This window comes from Montipora capricornis, chromosome 8, assembly GCF_036669925.1.
Source record: "Montipora capricornis isolate CH-2021 chromosome 8, ASM3666992v2, whole genome shotgun sequence".
Classification (NCBI taxonomy): Eukaryota; Metazoa; Cnidaria; class Anthozoa; order Scleractinia; family Acroporidae; genus Montipora; species Montipora capricornis.
This window is the reverse complement of record NC_090890.1, coordinates 54,075,239-54,081,092: the sequence shown is the minus strand read 5'-3', so window position 1 is coordinate 54,081,092 and position 5,854 is coordinate 54,075,239. Positions and strand designations below refer to the sequence as shown.

Here is a 5,854-nt window from a genome sequence, read left to right as displayed (position 1 = left end):
GGTTTGGCAGCCATAATTGTATTTATCGGTGCAATGGTAGGAACATCTCTAAGGAAGCTTAGCACAGAGGAAGGTAAATTGCCTTACACCTGATGAAGCAACTTTGCATGCGCATGATTGATGGGCAAATGGCTGTGAATTTTCCAACGGCCTACTTCACTTTTATCTAGGTTGAGTCCTATTTTTCAAAAACTGAGGTTCAACTAAACTTCCTTCATAGCATAAATTGTAAAAACAGGCTGCCGTGTTTGTGTTTCACAGTTGCATTTTTTATTATATCCTGAGTGTCACGATATGTAAGTGCAGTTTGAAACATTCATGTTGTTCATCATAGTACACGGCAACAGATGTAGAAAAAGCCAAACGCAGGGTGTTCATGTTTGAGAAATTATTACACCCATGTCCTTCATTTAACTGAATATATTTAACAAACAAACGGTATCTATTTTCTAACTTCCATGAATTCGATACCCTGGGTTCCAGAGGTTATTTTCTCGCTATGAAAAGAGCGAGTCACGAAGCTGCGAGAAAAACCTCTGGTACAGGCCCGCCGTTAAAAACCTCACTTCCATGCAAACCAACTTATTTGGCTTATTGACTTCCAGAGTAAACCGGTTTTATCCACGTGATACAAACATTTGCGCAATGTTTACCGGTCACTCTACTGGGAAATTCTCACGGTGGAGTGAATAAATCGTTGTCACTGTCACGTAACAAAAAAGTAAAATCGAAACTGTTCAATGAAATATACCAAAAACTTGGAATGTTGTATTGCACCAGTGAAAAACCGGTTTGATCGTCCCCCTCGACTTAACCAATGGCAATCCCTACATAAAAAACGGTTTGTCGATCGACCAATGAAATCTCCAGGGTCAAAAGTTGACTCTGGAAGTGGAAAGCGCAACGTGATTGGGGCGGTATGTTCAGAAAGGTTAACAGCCTGTACCAGAGGTTTTTCTCGCCGCTTCGTGACTCGCTCTTTTCATGGCGAGAAAATAACCTCTGGAATCCTGGGTATGAATTCGAAGACGTCGACTCGAGCTTTTTGTTTGTTTCAATGTCACTTAAGCCGACGTCACGTCACTTGGAAAATTTTGTGAACTTTACAATTGATATCTTGATATCAGCAGGCAAGTCAAAAATTTAAAGAAAACGACAAAACTTTTGAAATTACAAGACATGTTTCGGCAGAAACTTCTGTCATCTTCAGTTGATTAATGTACAAAGCGTTGCGTTAAATTTATAAGTCGGAAAAAGTGCTAATTTTGCCAGTAACAACTTAATGTACATAAAACGTGACAATGTGAGAACTTTAGATTTACGTGATGCAGTTGTTGATTAAGAGAAGGTTGTTCTCTTTGAATATGAAAAGCTTCTATTATCTTGAGTTGAAAAGTCGTAGAGGCGTGATCTAAAATATGGAAACCCTGAAGACAGGGCGCGACATTGTTCGGAATTCTGTAGGTGTTTGAAAATGTGAGAGGCCCTATCACTAAGTGCTCACGCATTTTTCCACACGCGTGCGTGAGCACTTAGTCAGTGATAGGGCCTCTCACGTTTTCAAACACCTACAGAATTCCGAACAATGTCGCGCCCTGTCTTCAGGGGAATGTTTCCATATTTTAGATCACGCCTCTACGACTTTTCAACTCAAGATAAAAGAAGCTTTTCATATTCAAAGAGAACAACCTTCTCTTAATCAACAACTGCATCACGTAGATCTAAAACTATTCTTTTAATTCTCACATTGTCACGTTTTATGTACATTCCGTTGTTACTGGCAAAATTAGCACTTTTTCCGACTTATAAATTCAACGCAACGCTTTGTACATTAATCAACTGAAGATGACAGAAGTTTCAAAGTTTTGTCGTTTTCTTTACAATTGATATAAATAGCGACGTTATATACCTATTTATATGAATGGAAATTCAATTATTATATTTTAAAAAGGCAAACGTTCCCATTACACCTCGACATTTTATCGACATTGACTTAAGTGAGTTCAGTCGTTCTGTGTTTTGTTGCTCGAAAGCAACCTGAAAATACTGAGCAACTTTGATTCACCTCATGAAAAAGCTTTTGAAGGACGAAGCGCATAACGATAGGTACGTTACTTGTTGAATGATATGTAATTAAGTGGCGCGTGTTTCAGACTAAGTGAGAGCAGAAAAATTGTCAGCATGCCTTTTAGTTGAATTTTGTTTCTGCTTTTGCCGCTTCTTTGACAATGCAAAGTTTATTTTCACCGATTTCACAATGGGAATACAAGGAATATTCCGTTAAAGTATATTCTTTTTGGACCCATTCCTTTTTCAGTATTATCGGAGTAGTGGTCTGATCACAGTGCTTCCCGTACCAGTATAAAGGAAATGAGCAGCACATTGATTACTCGGAATATTTGGAATATGCATTCTCGGAAAAATCGTGCGTGGATTCTCAAGGCGGTTCCAGACTATTCCGTGCTCTTGTTCTCAGGCCACTCGCGCGAAAAGTATTAGGTTTTCCGAATACTCATTTTTTAGGAAAACCCTATTCCACTCAGTTGCCGGGATACTGCTAAAATCGAATAGAAATAAGAAGAAGACTTCCAAGGAATGCACCCCGAGTTTGTTAAGAGCCTTAGCTGCGGAGAAGTCGACGTGGGTGGGCAGCCTTTATTCTGCAGGACCTCCAGCTGATGGCTTTCAATGAATACGTAATATTTGAAAACTGAGTTGAATCTTTTTTATTTTGCAGTGGGGATAGCGTACAATATTCATCAGAAGAAGCTTGCTACCGAAGTGAAGAGAGAGGGTCTCCACCCCGGCCCCCCTGGATACCACTTTATTATCTTTCCAAGTGTTTTCCAGAGTATTAGTTATGCTGATGTCGAGTGTCTTAACAAGGAAGGCATCGAAATCGCGCGAGACCGGCTCAACTGCGAGAGATAATTCTCCAGTTTAAGGATAAGGAGGACTACTTGAAAGTGTTGATGTAAGTGCAAAATCATTACGGGTTTTTTAACTCTTCTAGGGTTAAGTATTTTTGTTTTATAGGCTTTATGGCGGTTCTCGAACGCATTTTTCTCCTCAGTTTTTTTTCCTTAAACTTTAGATAGTTTTGGACCTTTTCTGGTATATTTTGTAATTCTTGCGCGTTTGTACGCGGTAATTTAGCATCGCGTTTCCGTGAAACGGGAAACGTCAAACGGCAGGCTGTTGCTTGTCATAAAGGCATGAAAATTATCTTGTAAATTTTCTTTCTCGTTTTAGAAGTTGCGCGACATTTGTAGATAACGGGCAAAAAAAAAAAAGGAGCTAAAATCAGACCAGTTTCTTTGATTTTTGGCAAAACGCAAATTTCAGTTTTACGTTTGCCGTCTGCCGTAAACGCAAAGCTAAATCTATCTAATATTTCTGTATCAATAGTAAAGACTTGATTGATTGATTAATTCATTGATTGATTGACTGATTGATTGGTTGGTTGGTTGATATTTAGACTATCCCAAAATTACTGTATCCAAGGAATCTCTAGATCTAGGGTCATTGCCAAAATCTACAATGGTTTCGGACGGTCGGTTGCTTGTTAAACACTTAACAAGAAATATGTCGGTATGCCACGAGAATTTTGACACTTTACGAACTTTCATTCTTGATAATGATGTTGGACACATCGAAACGTCAAGTAACGTTACTTGTAATATTTCAATAATGGTTTGCCCCTCGTTAATTGACGACGGCGATTTGGAGAAGTCTCATTATAGCTAATTAATTAAGTGTTTTCTTGGTAAAGTTGGTGTTGTCTTAACCCTCCAGGAAACGGGAGTGGGACATGACCATATTATGATTAGATCATTGCCTGAGCTAGTAGGTGGTAAAACGATTCCCCGATTGTGCATTGGTAAGTCATAAGATGAAATTTAACGAGCAAATGAAAAAGATCAGATCTCAAGTGGTCGCGGTCGCTTACGAAAGGTTTCAAAAATAGTGATTTGATAATCAAACAGCAAAAAACATCATCTCACGAAACACATTTACACTGTTGGTCAACCACGATTAGAGGAAAACGTTCGGTAGTTTGGAAAACTGGTCGCTTACGAGAGGTGGTCGCAAAGGGAGGTTCGACTGTGTATTCCACGGGTCTTAATTAAAGAAGTGTGTAATTCGAGGCTTACGGACATAAGCAATGAAAAGAATAAGTTCTGAATCTCCAAGAAAGGGGTTTGTATTTGGAGAACGGTGAATGCACTTTTCGGGCAAGTTTTTACTGTCCATTCACTGATAAACAAGAGCAATGTTAGCAAGCGCTTGACGTCATCTTTATTATGTATTGGTAATTTCAGTAGTGTTGGTGAGTCTGCAATCCACGACGCTTGCAGTGCATTTAACACCACTCAGTTCCAGTCACAACGAGCTTCGTTTCAAGACCTTGTTCGCACGATTCTCGGACGGAGGTTTAACTCTTTATGGGCAGATGTAACGGATCTGCAGGTAATCAAAGGATATAAGAAAATAGAGAGTATTCTCAAAATTAAACTTGAGAGAAGTATTGAAAACAATTTAATATGCTTTCGCAAACGATCCATGCGCACCCATTCATTAATCCATGGCTGTACAGTCCTCATCGTCTTTAATTTCATTCGAAGACTCGACAAAAATGACCATGCTTCTAATGGTCAAGCACAGCCGATCCAGCTAGCACAACTTTGTACTGCGTGATAAGCGAAGAATCAAGGACCTTTCCCCTCCCCCTCCCCCCTACGTAGCGCCGGGGTTTCGTTATATCGCGAAATTCCACTGTACCAATAGTGAAATGACCATGTAAAACGTTAAACTTGAATCAAATCATAGTTTGTCTAGGTAGACGATAGTGTCGTAGATTGTTTATTGGACCCTATCCGCCGAAAATAGGGTCACTTGATTCCGCTGGAAAATAACCTTCTAACGATAAATCGGATTTCTTCTTTCAGGTTCAAAATATCAAACGTCCTGATTCATATGAGAAGGTTGTTAGGCAGAAAGAAGCAGCCAAAGAAAACATTAAGATAGCGGAAAACGAGCGCCCGCGACTGTTGGTAGAGGCGCGGACTGAAAGAGAAGAGGCCATTACGCAGGCGAAGATTACTATTCAACGCGCTGAATCGGAAGCAAGAGTGACTCTGTCCAAAGCAAATGCTGAGGCAGACAGCATCAAGGCAGCTTTTGATGCAGAGGCCGCTGCTTTCCTGAAACTCAAGAACGAAACGCTAAATGACAGTGTGGCTGGCCTCCTGTCATATCTCGGCGTGCGACTAATCGCCGAAAGTAACAGTACCGTTAATGTGGCGATTAATGCACCAGCAAAGACCAAGTACACATATGTTTAATCCGCAAGTTTTGTTCCGTGTCAGCTGCTGCAGAGATCTACAAAACGCTATATTCTTAAACATCCGAACTCGTTTTTAGCTCTTCTCTCCGCATGAATCCCCTCCGTCCATATTTTCCTCAGTCACTGCAAAAGATTGACTCAGACTAAAACGCTTAATTTGGAGAAAAAATATCTCTCGGGCTTGTTTATGTGAAAGTATTTTAAGTGCTGGTAAAAGCACTTTACACAAGTTTGTTTTATGCTTTTATTTCTCTGAGGTGGAATTAGATAATTTGGGTTTAATACCTGAAAGCCTTTATAGCTTTGATAAACGTAATTGCACATCAGGCTTTACCGCCAATTTAGTGAAAAAAAAAAAAACACTTACGAGCTTGGTTATAAAAAGCAAATCATTAAAAAAAAAGTGACAGACCTTCATTCTTTGCCTTGTCCAAATCTTTGTCCACTGGAGAACCAGACATGCAAGTTATGACATATTTCTAATCTGCGAGCCGGAAGCTAGAGTCT

The 5,854-nt window shown here is 39.7% G+C and overlaps 1 pseudogene; it reads left to right on the top strand.

Moving 5' to 3' along the window:
- LOC138013546 (uncharacterized) overlaps nucleotides 1–5,621 on the top strand; it is a 5,765-nt pseudogene extending 144 nt beyond the window's left edge.
- Nucleotides 5,622–5,854: the final 233 nt, after the last annotated feature.